The sequence below is a fragment of the Petaurus breviceps genome, unplaced genomic scaffold (genome assembly GCF_028583685.1).
Source record: "Petaurus breviceps papuanus isolate PSGF00001 unplaced genomic scaffold, PetGlider_PUasm1.0 37, whole genome shotgun sequence".
Classification (NCBI taxonomy): Eukaryota; Metazoa; Chordata; class Mammalia; order Diprotodontia; family Petauridae; genus Petaurus; species Petaurus breviceps.
In genome coordinates this window covers 73,436,039-73,455,361 of record NW_027186296.1, presented here as the reverse complement: position 1 = coordinate 73,455,361, position 19,323 = coordinate 73,436,039, and the positions used below count along the sequence as shown (strand labels likewise).

Below are 19,323 nucleotides of genomic sequence, written 5' to 3'. Positions count from 1 at the left end.
CAGGAAGACCTGAGTTCAAATCTAGACTCAGACATTTACTGGATGTATAACCCTGGGTAAAGTCACTTACCTATGGTGTGCTCAATTTTCTTAACTGAAAAATGGGTTGTTGTGAGGATCAAATAAGATAATACTTATAAAGCGCTTTGCACATAGTAAGTATTCAATAAACACTTGTTTATTTTTTTTAACAGTCTTTAACTCATCAAATACTATTGTTTATATACTTAATTTCTTATTCAAGTAGCTTTGGTTGAAATTATAAATTCAGAGCCCCACTAACATGGTTAAGATTGAGTTGGTAAGCTTTTGGCTTTCAGGGTAGGATCATGGCGATGGACAAGAATAAATGCGTCACCAAAGGTGGCAAAAAAGAAGCCAAGAAGAAAGTGGTTGATCCATTTTTGAAGAAGGATTGGTATGATGTAAAAGCACAAGCTATGTCAACATTCAAAATATTGGCAAGACACTGGATACAAGAACTCAAGCAACAAAAAATGTCTCTGATGGACTCTAGGGTCAAGTTTTTGAAGTAAGCCCTGCTGATCTGCAGAATGATGAGGTTGCTTTTTATAAGTTCAAGTTAATTACTGAAGATGTTTTGGGTAAAAATTGTTTGACTGATTTCCATGGAATGGACCTTACCCAGGACAAGACATGCTCCATGGCCAAAAAGTGGCCGACCATGATTGAAGCCCATGTTGATGTCAAAACTACTGATGGGTACTTGCTCCGCCTCTTTTATGCTGGTTTTACCAAAAAGTGCAACAATCAGATCCATAAGACCTCTTATGCCCAGCACCAACAAGTCTGTCAAATTAGTAAGAAAATGATGGAAATCATGACCTGATAGCTGTAGACAAATGACTTTTAAAGAAGTTGTTGACAAACTAATTCCAGACAGCATTGGAAAAGACATAGAAAAGGTTTGCCAGTCCATTTACCCTTTCCATGATGCATTTGTCCGAAAAGTCAAGATGTTCAAGAAGCCCAAACTTGAATTGGGAAAGCTAAGGAACTCCATGGTGAAGATGGTGGCTCTGGAAAACCTTCAGGAGATGAAATGGGCACAAAAGTAGAAAGGGATGATGGCTATGAACCACAAGTTCAAGAACCTGTCTAAAATAAGAACTTTTAAAGATTGAAAAATAAGAATTTATCATTGTGGGAAAAAAATGAGCTGGTAAGATAAGATGCTTCAAGTACTTGCTAACAGGCAATGAAAGAATGGCTCAGTAAGTACAATTTATGGGGTCCAGTTCATGGTATATAGATGGGCTTACCATAGTTGATACCCATCTGAAAGCCCCAGATGAAACACTTAGCCTAAAAAAGCATATGTCCTTGTCCTGCTGTGATTAGATATTCTCTTCAGGATTTGGACGATATTTGTATTTTGATTACACATAAAGCACTTGACTGGTGTCGGTACTTTTGTTTGTGTTCAATCGTTTTAAATCATGTCTGACTCTTTGTGACCCCATTTGGGGCTTCTTGGCAAAGATACTGGAGTGGTTTGCCATTTCCTTCTCCAGCTCATTTGACAGATGAAGAAATTGAGGCAAACAAGGTTAAATGACTTGCCCAGGGTCACATAGCTATTTAGTGTCTGAGGCCAGATTTGAACTCAGGAAGATGAGTCATCCTGACTCCTGATCCAGTATTCTATTTACTGCAGCACCTAGCATCCATGTTGGTACTTAGGTCCTTCAACTAATTTTAAAGTGTTATCTTCCTATAGTAAGCCTAATATAGTTATGTTGTTATTTCTGTTCTTTATTGGTCTAGAATAAAATATCTTCATCATGAGGTTTATTTTTCTTTAAACTCGTAATTTGAAAAATATCAAACAAATTATATAAACTTATAATTTGAATATATATTTTAAATATGTTCATTTTTATTTTAAACTTATAATTTGAACAAATAGATAAATATCCTATTTCAGGATACAGGTAGGAAGTAAACTGATAAATGAATATGGTTGAAAGTTTTTCTAGTATAGATCAAAATACATGAGAAATGGGTTATCTTTCTTTACTTCCCATTTCTCAGATCTTTATTTAAAAGTCTTATTTATCACTTAAACAGGAAGATTATAGAATAATTTTCTCTCCCAACACCATTAGGTCAATGTTATTCCATTTTTCCACATTAAATGCTAAAAAGATACCAAATTAATTTTATCTTGGTGAAATAATATATTCATTAATGAATAATTTTTCCATACATTTCCCCCCTCAGTCCATTACTTAATTTGGAAATTACTTCTTTGTCAGTAAAGTTTGTAAACTTATGACTCAGAATAAATTATTTGGGGGATATTTGGGGGAAAGAAATTGAATCTATGTAACTCATGCAATGATCTAATTGCTATTTTCGGCAAATATGTTTATCACCAACCACCCTTTTAAAAAAGAGCTCATCTCAGGTGTGCTCATTTCTGAAATGATAAAATAGAGTTGGATTATTTTTTAATGGAGTAAGGGAGTTTAGGGAACTCATTTTAACTGGACTCAATCTTCTCAATCTGAAGGAGACTAAGATTTGCTAGACTATGCAGTCAGCTAGAATTTATTAAGCTCCTACTGTATGCCAGGCACTGTACTTAGGGATGGGGGAAAGAAATGGGAGGAAAAAGACCAGTCCCTGCTTTCAAGAAGTTCACTCATGTGAGCTCTAATGGGTGGAGATGTGGCTGAGAACTTTATGAAAAAAGGAAGATGTTTGGAATTGGCTTGCGGAGAATAATAAAATGATAAGAGTATAAAAAAGGATTGTAAAGTAGCATTGAGGACCTAGCTGAGATTATGTATCATTAATTGCTAGTGGGTGAAATTAGCTCAAATTTGCACTTTCTTCACTGATTTTCCACATCTAGAAGTAGGAGCAGAGAAATGCCCGAAATTCCACCTTTACGTACTTTAGGGGCACATGTTTATGATGGCTGCTGAGTTAAAAGGTCTGCTTATGAGAAGCAGATGACTTCTGAGATCTTTTTCAGTTCTAAGATTTAATAAATCTCTAATTCTGGGCATATTCACAGTGTCAGAACCCCTGCTCCCAACCAAGGAAGTGTCTCAGCTACAGAGGAAGGAGATTCTACTGATAAAGTTTCCGAGTGCCCAAAGAAATCAAATTCCCCACTTCACAGGAGGAGCCACCATATGCCCAGAGGGCATAGTGCTGCTGCCAGATGATACAGGCACATACACACACACACACACAATCTCCTTCTCCATGGGTATCACACTAATTCTATTCAATAAGCAGATATTAAGTGATTGCTATGTGCAAGGCTCTGTATTAGTGCCAAAGGTAAAAGCAATTTCAAGGGCTCTCTTTTGCTTTGGATAAAAATGCAGATTCCCCATGTTTGTCATGTAAAGCCCTTTAAAGTAGGCCTCCAACCTGCTTTTTGGGCTTATTACACAGGGCTTGGCCCATGAGAACCCAGTTCTGGCAGCATAAATAGGAGATCTATGTGTGTGCTTGATGAGACTGCTTCAGAGAGTACATAATGGAAGACCCTGCTCTCTATTTCTCCTGTTTTTCAATATGTGCAGGTAATTCTATGATTATTCTGCTTGTGTGGCAAAGAGGAGCCTACAGATTGGCTGCTGACAGGAATGGGGTGTGCCTACATACAAAAGTCACTGACTGGTCCAATAGGTGTTTTTCTTTCCTGGTGATAAGGACTACTGTCAGCATCTGGGTGGAAAAAGAGGAGGATGCCTTTCTCCTGCAGCTATTTATTCACCCTGGAAGACACACAGTGACCCTGTTTCTTGTGTTAGTAGTATTTGTTCTCACTTTTGAGTGAATGAGTGTTGGAGGTGGTGTGGACTAGGCTATGACCTTGAGAATTCCCAAAGGCCTAAGAACTGCAGTCCATTCCAGAGTTTGTTGGCAGCTAAACCCAGCAAAGAATGACCTGTGGAATCTAACCAGGGGTATGCTGGAGCTAACTAGTACCTGAGAACTGACTGTTAAATTTTCAGTGTGATCACTTACATCTTGGAAATTGGCAAATGCTACAAATTAGGGCTTGATTTATTTTTTTTGTGGCTTTTCCTTAAGGAAGTAGTGGTTAATAATACGAATTAAATTTAAGTGTGTCAGGATTACAGTTTTTCTTTTTTGGGGAGATCATTGTTAAATATTTGCCAGCAAACTCCTGCACAAATAATATACTGAATGACAGAATCAGGCTCCAGAAAGATCTCTGGGGGCTGGAACAAAGGATTAAAGCTAACTAGATAAAATTTAATAGTAATAGGTATAAAGGCTGCACAGTGGAAAGACTCAAAGCTAGGCCATACAAGAATCATTGAAAGAATTGGGGAATGTTTATCCCAAAGAAGGAAAAAAAAAAGCTTGGGAAATATGGTAGCAATTTTCAAATATTTGAATGCTTTTCATATGGAAGAGGGATTAACTTGTCTTGCTTGATTCTAGGGGGCAAAACTAGGATAAGTGGGTAGAATTTACAGGAAGATACCAGATTTTATCTTCAAATCCTTTAAATAATTACTATGGTTCTTGAAAAATGAACTAAGCTTCCTTGGTAGGTAGCAAGCTATTCATCACTGGAATTATGAAGCAGAGAGTTAATTATGACTGGTCAGCAATGTCAGAGTTCCCTTGCAGTTCTTCATTTTCATAACTATAGTGTGAGAATAAAAAACACTGACCAGAGTCATTCAGGATAAAAGGTAATAGCAATAAAATGATGAGGACCATGACAAAGGATAGAAAGCTTTTTGAAACTGTAGAGTCAGGGAATTACTGAATAGTTGAAGTTATATACATTCCTCCAGTGCATAAGAGTAACTTGAAGTGGGCTTACTAAGAGATAAAAGTAGGGTGAGATGGAAGGTCTGAAGATATTTGTTACAGGGCAGGGGATCCAGTGTAACTGTGGAAATGTGGTACAGAAGGAAAAATAATGAACTTGGGGTCAGAGTACCCAGGTTCAAATCTCACCTCTTTCCATTACTACCTGTGTGGCACTGAGCAAGTCAATTACCTCTTTGAGTCTCAGTTTCCTTATCTATAAAATGAAGGTTTTGGACAAGATGGCCCCCCTGGTCCTCTCCCACTCTAAATCTATGATTCTATAGATCAAAAGATAACATCATCAGCCAGCAAGGACTTTTACTTGTTTTCTTAAGTAGAAGAACCATAGGTTAGCAAAAACATCTCTTCACTTTGGTTTGGGCAGATGGAGGCTTTGTGAGTGTGTGATTTTTTTTTTTCATATAAAGAAAGAACTTGAGAAGTGAAATGACCCTAAGATATATAGCTTGGAGAACAGGTAAATGAAATGCTGCTGCAAGGCATTGGCCCAACTTGTACCCTCCTTAGGCATATGGTGGCTACATGCACAGAAGGGTTAACTATATCAGGGGTGGAGAACCCTCGGCCTTGGGGCCACATGTGACCCTCTAGGTCCTCAAGTGCAGCCCTCTGACTGAATCCAAACTTCACAGGTTCCCTACCCCTGCATAGATGATAAGATTGCAGTGTGTTCTGAAGAGAAAATAGTAGGCTTGGGACACATTTTCAAGTTACTGAGGTTAACTATGAAAGAGAAAAGGGACACCCTCCTTCTCTGATGCTACTGAAAAGGATGAGCAAATAAATGTGGTAACATTTAAATATCGAGGTGAACTTGAAGGTAACTCCTGCCAGATGGACTCAATCTTTTCTGTTAAATAGAAGGCAAGGTCATCCACCAAGTGTCAGGAAGAAAAGATGCCCTTTAAAAGAACTTGACAGATCTGAAATATACATCATGGGGATAGGAAATTGCTAAATTAAGATTTAAAATACTTTAGAACTTATTTTATTTTATACAAAATAACTGAACCTGAGAAGAAAAGAAATTCAGTAGATATGGTAAATATTACTAGTTTCCCCTCACCTTGCAAATGTTTATTGTATCAATAACTTAAATGGTTTAATTTTTTTTCCCCTGTGAATTAACCTTTTTGCAGGGATGAATCAGTTTCTGGATAGGCTGCCATATGAGAACAGAGGAAAAAGATCAATAGTCATGTCATTCATTGATTCATTCAGTCAAAAAATATTCATTTAGCACCCATTGTGCTTGTGTAAGGGATAAACACTGGGTGATGTGGGAGGAACAGTATCCTAACCCTTTCCATCATGCATGTTTGGCTAGTTTTTGTTAAAGGGCATTGAGATCATCCTTTGAGATTTGTTTGGCCAAAGGCTCAGGCTATTGACAACACTTCCTGGTCGCCTGAATGCAAAACTGCTGTTGGGAGCACCAGGTACCTCCTCTGATGGTTTGGTGCAGTGGATGGACCACCCAGGCAAGAGAACTTCATTCAGCTGAATCAGCTTGAGGTGTCCTCAATGCCATCCTCGTTGACTACCCTTTTCCTGTCATGACTAAGTAAATCTACATTTGTTGCCTACTGAGTGTCTCATTTTGGTCAGCCAACAAGCATTTATTAAGCTTCTCCTATGTGCCAGGCACTGTGGTGAATGCCATGGGTATAAAGGCAAAAGATAGTCCCTGCTCTCAAGATCACAATCTAATTGAGGGGACAACATGAAAAAAGATATCTATAGGATAATTGGGAAATAATCAGCAGAGGGAAGGCACCAGAATTAAGGCAGAGCAGGAAAGGCCTGTTGAAGGTCGGATTTTTTTAGATTGGACTTGATGGAATCCAGGAAACAGGAGGAGGTAGAGAATTCCAGGCATGGGGGACAGGCAGTGAAAAGGTCCAGAGCTATGAGATGTAGTGTCTTAAGGAGGCCAGTGTCACTGGATTGCAGAGTTATGTGGAGGGGAGAAAAAGTGTAAGGAGACTGAAAATTAGGAAGGGAATAGGTTATGAAGGACTTTGAATGCTAAACAGAGGACTTTATCTTTACTTCTGAGAGTAAAAGGAAGCCACAGGAGTTGAGTGAATGGGGTGTGTGTGTGGGTGAGTGTGTGTGTGAGTGAGTGATATGGTCAGCTGTTCACCTTAAGAAGATCAATTTGACATCTAGTTAAGAAGGGACTGGAGCAGGGGGAGACATGAATCAGGCTAGTGCAGTATTCCCGGTGTGAGGTGATGAGGGCTTCCACCAGAGTGGATATACCCAAGAGATGTTACAAAGATGTAATTGATAGGAATTCACAATTGATTGGATAAGGGATTCAGGGCACAGAATGGAGGGGAGGGTGAAGAGCTGAGGATAATAACTAGGTTAAAAGTCCAGATGACAGGGAGAACATTAATAGGAAAATTCAGAAGTCAGGAAAAGAGTTTTGAGAAAAAGATGAGTTCAGTTTGGGACATGCTGAGTTTAAGATGTCTATGGGACAGCCAGTTAGAGATACCTAATAGATATTTGGAGGTTTGGAACTGGAGGTCAACGAAGTTAGGGTTGACAATCATCAGCATAGAGATAGGAATTAAATCCTTGGGAGCTGATGACACCACAATGTGAAATAGTATGTGTGGAGAAAGAAAAAAAAAAGGTCTTAGGTCAGAGCCCTAGGGGACACCCAGAGCTAGCCAATGTCATCTGAATGAAGATTCAGCAAAGGAAACTACTTGAGAAGGATCAGTCAGACAAATAGGGAGCCAGGAGACAGTATGTCCTGGAAATCTAGAAAGGAGAGGGTACCAAGACAAGATATTCTGGGGGGCTCTACAGTGTTAAAAGTTCCAGAGACATAAAGAAGGATGAGTATTAAGAAGAAAAGATCATTAGATTTGGCAATTAAGAGATCATTGAAGGGTGTCTAGGTGGCGCAGTGAATAGAGCACCAGCCCTGGAGTCAGGAGGACCTAAGTTCAAATCCTGACTCAGACACTTAATATTTACTAGCCATGTGACCTTGGACAAGTCACTTAACCCAAATTGCCCTGCCTTCCCCCCTAAAAAAAAAGCAAAAAAGAAAAGAGAGAGAGATCATTGGTAACTTTGGAAAGAGCAGTTCTGGTTGAATGATGAAGTTAGGCTTCAAAGAGTTTGGAAGAGAGTGAGAGGAAAGGAAATGGAGGCACTAATTGCAGTTGGCCATCTCAAGGAGAGATAATGGGATGATAGATGGGCAGATCAAATGAAGGGTTTTTGAAGATGGAGAGACATTGGCATGTTTACACACAAAAGAGAAATATCCAGGAGACAAGAATGAGGAGATAATGAAGATAAGTGAAGGAGGGGATAATAGGTCAATCTCCTGGAGAAGATGGGATGGAATGGGAGCTCTTGTGCAGGTAGAAGAGTTTACCTTGGCAAGGAAAAGAGTCATCTCCTTATGGGAGACAGGGGTGAAGTAGGAGAATGGCAGAAAGCATCTGAGTGAGCTGAGATAAGGAGGGGAGAAGAGGAAGCTCTTGGAGAATTTTCATTTTAATATCAAAACTAAATTTCCAGGGGATGGGTCTGAGTCTGTTCCACCGCCTGAACAATTGCCATCATCAGCAGGACTGAAATATGATGAGCCTGCTGAAATGTGGGATGGACAGTGCAGAAGAAGGTGGGATGGCACTGGCTTTCATGCTTCTGGTGGTGTTTTTGGTGATGCCTGGTGAGATAGAGGTTGCTTACTATGAGGGTCCCTCTCTCACACCCCAATTCTGGGAGATTAGACACTAAACTCCATGTTACAGTTTAGGAGGGAAAACCAAAGACAGCAATGTGATTATTTTCTGTATCCTTAAAAACTGTATTTTGAAGATAATTGCAGTAAATTGTCTTTTAGGCCCTCCAGCTATGTTGTTCCTGGGCCTATGAGCCTGGTAATGTAAGCTTTCTCCAAGTTTTACTAGGAGGCTTACTCAGAACTCAGTTTACCTTCAAAGAAGTCAGGAGGAATTGAATATCAGGAGATTAAAAGTAATAATTTCCTCCTCGCTAGGAAGGGCAAATGTAGAAAGGATTAGGCGTGTGCCAGTGAAATGATAAATGTCTAGCAACTAACTGAACCAGGCCCCAGCAATAGCAGTACCCACTGAACTCCTACCCAGTACAGGGGCCCAGTGGCAGCACAGGTACCTTTTTCTCCCCGTTTTCCCCTAACCCATTTTTTAACTTCAGTGTTCTACTATTAGATTGTCAGCACCTTGCAGGCAAGGACTGTTGCTCTTTTTCACTTGAATTTGTATCCTCATCACTTAGCATGGTACCTGGCATATAGGAAGCACTTGAAAAATGTTTATTGACCGATTCATTGACTAGAAGTTTGTAAATTAAGAAGATGAAATAGAAGGTTTATTAGATGCTGCAGGTAGTAACTCATGGAGTACTCTGACTTCAAGAAGTAACATAAATTGATAATATAGATCAGTACACAAAAAGTTTGAATAGATTCACTAATTATAAGCAGAATTTGTCAATATATTTTCCTACTTTTGTCCTAACACTAAGGTTGTATAATGAGAGATGTAACTATGGTACAAATCATCAGGGTTTTGCTCTTAGGAATTTAGGGGACAACAGCACTATCCCAGAGTAAGCTTCTTCCCATCCTCCAAAGCAGTAGTGGACTGATAACAATCACTGGTCCAATCTCTGAACTGCCTTTTTTCTTCAGAGATTGGCAAGACCATCTAACAATAACTGATCTCCAAGAAAATCATGATGAAACAAACAAAAAAACCCCAATAAGCAATGCCATATTTCAGGAAATCTTATAAGAAGCTGGCCAGAATTTTTCTTAAAGCAAAGTCTAAACAGAAAGAATTTGGCAGAGAGGTACTCTAGGATAACTTATCTAGAAAAAGCAGTCACCAAGCCCCAGAGAACCAAGCTCAGATAGAAATCATATCCTTTATGTTATTTTATTTTTTCAGATTTCTAAAGAAATGTATTTCAAATATGATTTTAGGGTAAGATAAACTGATTGCTGATAAGAAGTATAATACATTCCATGAACTAAATGTAAACAGAAGAAAACCTTAAAAATCAATTAAAACATGTACCACTTAGTGAAGTAATTTTTCAAAACAATAATATGATTTTATGATAAATAAAAAATATTTTTTATTATTTTTTAGTTTATATCATTCATTTCCACAAGATTTTGAGTTACAAATTTTCTCCCCATTTTCCCCTACCTACCACCCCAAAACAGTGATCACACTGAATATCCCCTCCCCCCAATCTGCTCTCTCCCATATCTTCCCTCCTCCTTCCTCTGACTTTCCAGTAGGGCATGGTTGATCATTATGCCCTAGTGCCTGTATATCTTATTTCCCAGTTACATGTAAAATAATAATAATAATATACACATATTTTAAACATTTTATTTTAAACCTTTGAATTCCAGATTCTTTCCCTTTCTCCCTCGTCACCCACCCTGGAAGATAAGCAATTCGATACAGGTTATACATGTGTAGCTATGAAAAACATTTCCATAGTGGATATATTGTGAAAGACTGGCTATATTTTCCTCTATCCTATCCCACCTCCCACTAGTTCTATTCTCTACTTTAATCCTGTCCCTTTTCAAAAGTGGGTGCTTCCAACTTCCCTCCCCCCAGCCTGCCCTCCCTTCCATCATCTCCCTCCCTCTCATCTCTTTCCCCCCTACTCTCCTGTAGGGTGAGATACCCTATTTAGTGTGTATGTCATTCCTTCCCTAAGCCAAATTCAATGAGAATAAGGTTGACTCATTCCCTTTTACCTTCCTGTTGTTCCCCTCCACTGTAACAGTTTTTCTCTTACCTCTTCTATATGAGATAATTTACTCCATTCTATCTCTCCCCATCTCCTCTCATTATATTCCTCTCTCATCTCTTAATTTCACCTTTTAAGTATCATCCCTTCCTATTCAATTGATCCTGTGCCCTCTGTCTATGTATACCTGTACACATATATACACACACTCATATATGTATTCATATGCCCATATACCCTCCTAAGTGACTCTTGGTTTTAATCCCAGCTCCTTTGATCTCCATAATATCATATTCCAAGCCCTTCGATCCCTCAGTGTAGAAGCTGCCAGATCCTGTGTATCCTGATTGTGTTTCACAGTATTCAAATTGTTTCTTCCTGGCTGCTTGTAATATTTTCTCCTTGATCTGGGAACTCTGGAACCTGGCTATAATATTCCTAGGAGTTTTCTTTTTGGGATGTTTTTCAGGAGGTGATCAGTAGACTCTTTCAACTTCTGTTTTGCCCTCTGGTTCTAAAACACCAGGGCAATTTTCCTTGAGAATTTCTTGAAGGATGATTTCTAGGTTCTTTTTTTTGATCATGCCTTTCAGGTAGTCCAATAATTTTTAAATTATCTCTCCTGGATCTATTTTCCAGGTCAGTGGTTTTTCCAATGAGATATTTCACATTGCCTTCTATTTTTTCATTTGTTTGGATCTGTTTAATAGTATCTTGATTTCTCATAAAGTCACTAGCTTCCATTTGCTCCAATCTAATTCTGAAGGAATTATTCTCTTCAGTGAGCTTTTGAGATTCTTTTTCCATCTGGCAAATTCAACTTTTTAAGGCATTCTTCTCCTCATTGGCTTTTTGAGCCTCTTTTGCCATTTCAGTTAGTGTGTTTTTAAGGTGTTATTTTCTTCAGTTAGGTTGTTGACTCTCATTTCATCATTTTCTTGCATCATTCTCATTTCTCTTCACAATTTTTCCTCCACTACTCTTATTTGGTTTTCAAAATCTTTCTTAAGGTCCTCTATGGCCTGTAAGCAGCTTATGCTTTTGATTGAAGCTTTTGGTGCAAGAGTTCTGACTTTGCTGTCTTACTCCTGTTCCATGCCCTGATCCTTTTTGTCCCCCAAAAAGGAATCCAAAGTCAGATTGCTGTGCTTGCCTTGCTTCCCTCGCTTGCTCATGTTGCCACTCAGTTACTTGACTTTTGAGCTTTTTGCCACAGTAGAACTCTGCTACCAGAGGGGGGAGCTTTGTCCCAAATCACTGGGGTTTTCTCAGCTGCTGGAGCTGTTAGTTGGCTGCCCTCTCTGCAGTCTCTACATGCTCTGGCACACTGGTCACGCACCCCAGGACCTTCACCCCAGACAGTGATTCAGATCCAAGCAGGTTAAAGCAAGAATGATTACCCCTCAGACTGATTGCTTGGTCCTCCTACAATCTGCAGGCCAGGAGCTCTGAAGCAGCCACGTGGCAGTGGCTGGATGGCCACCACACCTCAGTCACTTCTCACCCCGGCAGCAAAGGCCGGACTGCACTCCTGAACTCCCAGGTCCCAATGTCCACACTGCACTGACCTCTCATTTTGTCCTTAGCATCTATAGATTGATAATTCTGGAAACCACCACAGATGCTGGTGATCTGAACTCCCTCCAGCTGGCAGCTAGTCAGATCGCCCTGAGGCTAAAACTTCAAGCTACTGTGGGGCTGGGCTCGGCTCCCAGAACACTTCACTGGCCCCTTCCTGCTGGCCTGCCCAACTGTCTTCAGTAGGAGGTTAGCTTCTCTGTGTCATTTTGTGGGTTCTTTAGCTCCAAAGTTTGTTTAGAGTCATCTTTTCCATGAATTGGAGGAAGTGGGAGCAGGAACCCCTCAGAAGTCCTGTTTCTACTCAAAATCATATCCTTTAAAGAACATAATGCAACTAAAAATGAAATCATTTTGGGAAATATTTTTTAAAAATAAATTTTTATATTAGTATTTATATTCATTATGTAATAACTTATTGTAAATAAATAATACATAATATTATATAAATAATATTTAATAAATAGATGGTTAATATTTATTAGATGTTATTTCTATTATATATTTCATGGAAGCTAAAGAATAAATAATTATATAAAAATGATGACACTGAAACAATATGCAAAAATTTATGAGATGCAGTTAAATAAGTAGTTCATAGAGGAACATTTATAGCTATGAAAGTTCATATTAATAAAAGAAAGAAAAAACTAAAAATTGTGTACAATTTCAAAAACTAGAATATCAACAAATTGGAAGTACTGAAGTACGAAAATAGACATTTAAAATCAAAGGAGAGATTAGTAGCATTGTAGTAGATTGAAATAAAAGATCATGAAGCTGATAAAACATTTAAAAAGAACAGTTAAGTTGATTTAAAAAAGCAACAATAAAACCAAACAATATTGACTAATTTGGGAGAGAAGGTGAGGGTAGGGCAGGGAGGAAGGAATAAACATTTATATACCATCTACTATGTGCCAGGCACTAAGTGCTTTAGGAATGTTAACTCATTTGATCCTCACAACCCTGAAAAGTAGGCACTGTTGTTATTGAGACAGAGCTTAAATGATTTGCCCATGGTCATTTATCTATGATGTGTCTGAGCTCAAATTTGAACTCGGGCCTTTCTAAATCCAGTCCCCTGAACTCTAAAGTGCTACCTCCAGCAGAGAAGAGAAGGGAAAGAAAAAAAAAGAGAGATCTTATCAGGAAAAACAATGATAAGGAGGAATTCCTTTTATTGTGAAGGAGAGAAAATTTTAAAACATTTATTATTCCCATTTATATGAAAATAAAACAAAACTTTAATGAAAGATGAATATACATAAAAATCTGAAGTATATAAGTGAATAAGACAGGACATAGAGAATCTAGGCATTATCAGAAATAACAATAAATGTATAGTGCTGTAAAATCTGAAAAAGACTTTATATGTATTATATCATTTGAAAGATCAAGCAAGCCAAGAAATAACTCCCAAAGAAAAAACTTCTAGTCCTAATGAATTTATGTCTACCAAATATTTGAAGTACAAGTAATCCATATGCTACATAAACTATTTTAAAATTAATTTCAATTAAGGAGAATTTTTTTTCTTTTCCACTCCCCCCTACCACTGAAAAGAAATCTCATGATTATATCTACACAAAAAAAGCCCTCGATAAAATACAGTACTAATTTATGTTAAAACATATACAAAGGGGGTGGCTAGGTGGCTCAGTGAATAGAGCACCGGCCCTGGAGTCAGGAGGACCTGAGTTCAAATCTGAACTCAGACACTTAACACAAAACTAGCCGTGTGACCTTGGGCAAGTCACTTAACCCCAATTGCCCTACCTTTCCCACCTCCAAAAAAAAAAAGCAAAAAAACCCCCACCAAATCACATACATAACACAGAGACAGAAGCTTAGTTATTAAAGGACCTACACATAACATGATCAAAAGTATTTGTGCCAGGGGCAGCCAGGTGGTGCAGTGAGTAAGAGTGCTGGCACCAGCATCGGGAGACCTGGGATCGGTTCCGGCCTCAGATACTCAGCACCACACAAAAATAACTGGCCGTGTAACCTTGAGCAAGTTACTTAACCCCAGCTGCTTTAAAAAAAAAAAAAGTATTTGTACCTAAAACCCAAAGCAGTATTAAACACCACACTATTTCCCAATCAGATTAGAGGTGAAGTAAGGATACCCATTGTTTCCCTTCTTAGTTGATAGAATGCTGGACTTGGAGGCAAGAAAGCCCTAGGTTTAAATCTAGCCTTCAGCATTTTCTAGTTGTGTGAGCCTGGGCAAAATTATTTCTTCTTTATGAACTTTCATTTCCTCATCTGACAAACGTAAATATTAATACCTATAGAACTTACCTCACAGGAATTTTTGAGTACCATTCACGATATTGTATATGTTTTACTTTGTAAACCTCAAAGCACTATTATAATCGTCATTTATTATTATTAGAACTGCTAACTATAACATAAGATAAGACAAGAAATTAAGGGAATAAATCTAGGTAAATTGTCTATTTGTAGATAATATGGTTTACTTAAAGAACACTAAAATTACTTGAGATATGGGGCGGCCAGGTAGCACAGCGAGTAAGAGCACCGGCTCCAGTGTTGAGAAAACCTGGAGATCGAATCCCAGGCTCAGACACTTAGCACTCACCCAGAAACACCTGGCCGTGTAACCTTGAGCAAGTTACTTAAACCTGATTGCTTAAAAAAAAAAATTTAAAAAAATAAAATTACTTGAGATAATTAATAGCATCATTAAAAATGCAAGATAGAAAATTAATCCCTCCAAAATTAGCATTTCTATTACTAAACTGAAGGAAGAGGTTGAGAGATTTTATTGAAGTTAATCAATAATCACTAAACATTTATTCTTAGTATGTGCTATCTGCTAGGGATACAGAAGAGGCAAAAGTCCCTGGTACCTCAAGGAGCTTTTAATCTAATAGGGGAGACAACATGTAAACACATATTTAGAAAGCAAACTATATATAGGACAATTAGGAAACAATAATAGAAGGAAGGCACTAGAATTAGGATGAGTTGGGGAAGATTTCCTATAGAAGGCAGAGTTTTAGTTGGACTGAAAGGAATAAATAAATAATAATAAAATACATTAAATATCTTGGAGTTAATCTAGCAATACATACACTGTACTTAAATAGGGTATCTCGAAAGTCTTAGTGTAGCTGTAAGTTAATAAACCTTAAAGTTTGTGATTTTGGGGAATACCCTGTAGAAATAAAGCTGCAAAATTATTTTTACAGAATTAAACAAAAAACTAAATAGGACAATATTCAGTCTTTGTGGCTGAACTGTAGCAAAAATAGCAATCCTACCCTAATTTAGTTTGCAAATTACAAATAATATTATTCTAAACAAACTGTCAAAGGATTTCTTCACTGAATTAGCATTTCTGAGTCATTTCGTGAAGTATTATTTTAAAGCTGGAAACAAAATATGTATTCAACAAATGGTTAATGGCTGGACAAACTGGGGTATATGAATATAATGAATATTACTATATAATAAAGAAAGAAGAATGTAAAGAATTCAGTAAAACATTGGAAGACCTGTATGAAAAGATACAAAGTAAAAGTCACATATATAACACACATAAATCCTATAAAAAATATTCAGTGTTGGTTTTGTATCCCCTTTGCGGGGTTTTCTTGGCAAAGATAGGAGTAGTTTGCCATTCCTTGTCCAGTTCATTTTGTGGATGAGAAAACTGAGGCAAACAGGCTTAAGTGACTTGCCCATGATCACACAGCTAGTAAGTGTCTAAGGCTGCATTTGAACTCAGGTCTTCCTAATTCCTGGCCTGGTGCACTATCCACTGTACTACAAAGCTGCTTCTGGTTGAATTATCTGCTATTTCCAAAAAAAAAAAAAAAAAAGCCAATTAATTTTAAAAAGGAAAAGAAAGTGGATTGTCATAAAGCAGATCTCACTTTTCCCCAGGAGGAATGTCATACCTGCAGGTTGTGTTCCTAAACAAAGTCTCAGCATTAAATAAATCATAGCTATGACTGACATGTCATAAAAGCAAAGACAGAAGAACTATAAACTTCCATAATAATTTAAAATAATAAAGTCCTCCAAGTCCTATAAAAACAGGGATAAAAGTGCATATTGATTATATAATATAACATGTGCTATAAAGTATATAAAGAGAACTTAATAATACAACTCTACCATGTCATAAATCTGGCCTGAAACTTACATGCTTGCTAAAAGTAAACATTAAGCATTTAATTAATTATTATGTTGTTTGCCTCTGAATTTATGAGGGTTTAGGAGAAACTTTTGGCTGTCCCAAGTCTCTTAAAAATGTTCTAGTCTAGGGAAGCCTGAATTAATGCCTTCTTTATCTCTTAACAAATTTCCTTTTATTGAGTAGAGGCTTTCAAAATCTTTCCTCTGACCTTAGGGCCAAGTTTTCAAAATAGCTTATACTTTCACTTTTTGGTCACTAGATGGGGCACTCCCATGGTGGGAAAAAAACAAAACAAAACAAAACAAAACTGAATCAGCAAACAAAAGTACCAAAAGCAGAAAAAGAGGTAAGTCAAGCACTTTGAAATAAGCTGGAGGGCTGAAAACAGAGTCCTCCAGAAGAGGACAGGTTGGGAGACATGATCATTGGCACTTTAAGCTAACTGATAGGGAAAAAAAATGTGGTTTATAGTTGGATATGAGAGGGAGCATGACATAGTGGATAGAGAGCTAGCCTCAATGATGGGAGGACCTGAGTTCAAATCCCACCTCTGATACATACTGACTGTGACATTAGCTAAATCACTTAATCTCTCAGTGCTCTAGGAAACTGTTTAAGATTCTAAATTGCATAGAAGCTTCCTAGAGGTAATTAGATGGTACAGTGCATAGCCAGTTGGACCTGGAGTCAGAAAGGCCTGAATTAAAATCAGCCTCAAACAATTACTAGTTGTGAGGAGCAGATGGACTTTTTATTTACCTAAAGATGCTTATACGAACTGATGCTGAGTGAGAAGAGTAGAACCAGGAGAAATTTCTACACAATTACAGACACAACGTATGTGTGATGACCAACTTTGATAGACTGGACTCTTCTCAGCAATGCAGTGATATAAGTCAATCCCAAAAGACTCATGATGGAGAGAGATGTCTACATCCAGACAAAGAACTAGAAAGAACTGAGTTTGTATCCAGATTGAAGCAAACTACCTTATCTCTTTCCTTTTCTTGTTTGGTTTTGTTTCTTCTTTACCATTTTTCATTCCATCTGATACAATCCATCTTTATAACCTGACTAATGTCTAATGTGAAAGTATTTGCAGATCCTATACTTGATTGTATGCCACCATGGGGGGGAGGGGAAGGAGGGGGACAGAATGTGAAACTCAAGGAATTGTGGAATTGAATCTTGTAAACTAAAAGTAAACTAACAAATTAATTAAAAAAATTAGTTAAAAAAACCCAACAATTAACCCCTGTCTGCTTTAGTTTCCTCATCTATAAAACAGGGATAATAATAGTACCTACTTTCTAGGGTAGGATAAAATGAGGCAATATTTGTAAAGTGTTTGATAAACCTTAAAGTATTATCCAGGGGCTAGCTATAATTACTATTATTTTAACCTGCATTTATTTTTTTGTTTGCTTCTCAAGGCAATCAGGGTTAAGTGACTTGCACAGAATCACATAGCTAGTAAGTGTCAAGTGTCAAAGGCTAGGTCCTCCTGACTCCAGGGCTCTATCCACTGCCCCTTAACCTGCCTTTGGTAGAGGGAATTTCCCTACCTGGGAATTCCCTATACCAGTGAAATCATAGGTCCTGTTCTTATCCCTATGCTTTACAGGAAGATAGGAACAAAATTCATACAGGATAAGCAGGTTGCTACTAAGAGTACATATCCATCTAAGAAATCAAACTCCTTTATGGTGACACTTAAGTCATACCTCCTGCCTTACGGCTTGCTACTCTGTCACTTAAATCTTTCTAAACAAGGGATAAACTAAACTCTATGACAGGTTTCCTTTTTTCTAATAAAAGTAATTTATTCACAAGAAAAAATCAATAAAGGGTAATCCTGAAAAGTTAAACAATTTGATTTATGTAGTTGCTGTTATTTTAGAGAAAGGAAGAAATATAAACAATTTGCTTGACCTGATTTTATTTTAGAGAGGGGAACACAAAATTTTACTCAATAAATAGAACACATATTTTAAAATTATGAACACATTATGACCAAATGAGAGTGGAAGATGAAAAACAAAGAAGGGGGAGGGAGAAAAAATAGAAGAAACAGTCTATCCTCATGATGTGGTAATATTCTATTACATTCACATACCCCAGTTTGTTGAGTCTATGCATTTTCTTTCCAGCTTTAAATACTGCTACACAAAACAACTCAGATATTCTAATTTGATGAAGAAAAACCTTGGCAATTTGTTTATAATAACACTAAATTTGTAGAATAATTTGGGTAAGTAGGATTGCTATTTTTGCTATAGTGGTGTGGTCCAGGCACAAAGACTGGAGATTACTGTGTTTAGTTCTTTCTTTAATTCTGTAAAAATCATTCTGTAGCTGCATTGATTTGTTCCAAAAATCTTCAACTTTAAAAGAAGGGGGGGGGGGGAGAAGAACAGATGGACAGATAGATGGTCCAGAGGAAAGAGAGAAGTACAAACTAACAAAAGAGATAAAGAATTTGAGGAAGACAGAGTAAAAAGGAGAGTAGAAGGGTAGTTGAAGACAGAAGAGGATGAGAGGAAAGCAGAAAGAGAAGAAGCTCTGCAACTTTTTAATGACCTTATTAGTGAAGACTAATGTGATTTGAGTTTTGACTCCAAATTGTTACCACTTCCAATTGCTGCCTCCTTGAAATGCTGATGAGATGATGAATGATTGTTCAAGTTCCAAGTCCTTTACTCTTACCTAAGAATCTGTAAATTCGATACCAACCACAACTCTTTGGGGGAATTATTCTCTGGGATACAGGGGCATCTGTTCATTCAAAAACTATCATAGAGAGCAATATCACTCCGAAAGCGGGGGAAAACTAAACCAACAGATTCCCCGAGAAAGAAGACAACTTCTAAATTACTAGCTACATACCCAGCACATGAAGTCAACATGGGAAGTAA

The 19,323-nt window shown here is 37.6% G+C and overlaps 1 pseudogene; it reads left to right on the top strand.

Moving 5' to 3' along the window:
* Nucleotides 1–329: 329 nt before the first annotated feature.
* On the top strand, nucleotides 330–1,123 carry LOC138168621 (small ribosomal subunit protein eS1-like; annotated as a pseudogene).
* The last annotated feature ends 18,200 nt before the right edge of the window (nucleotides 1,124–19,323 follow it).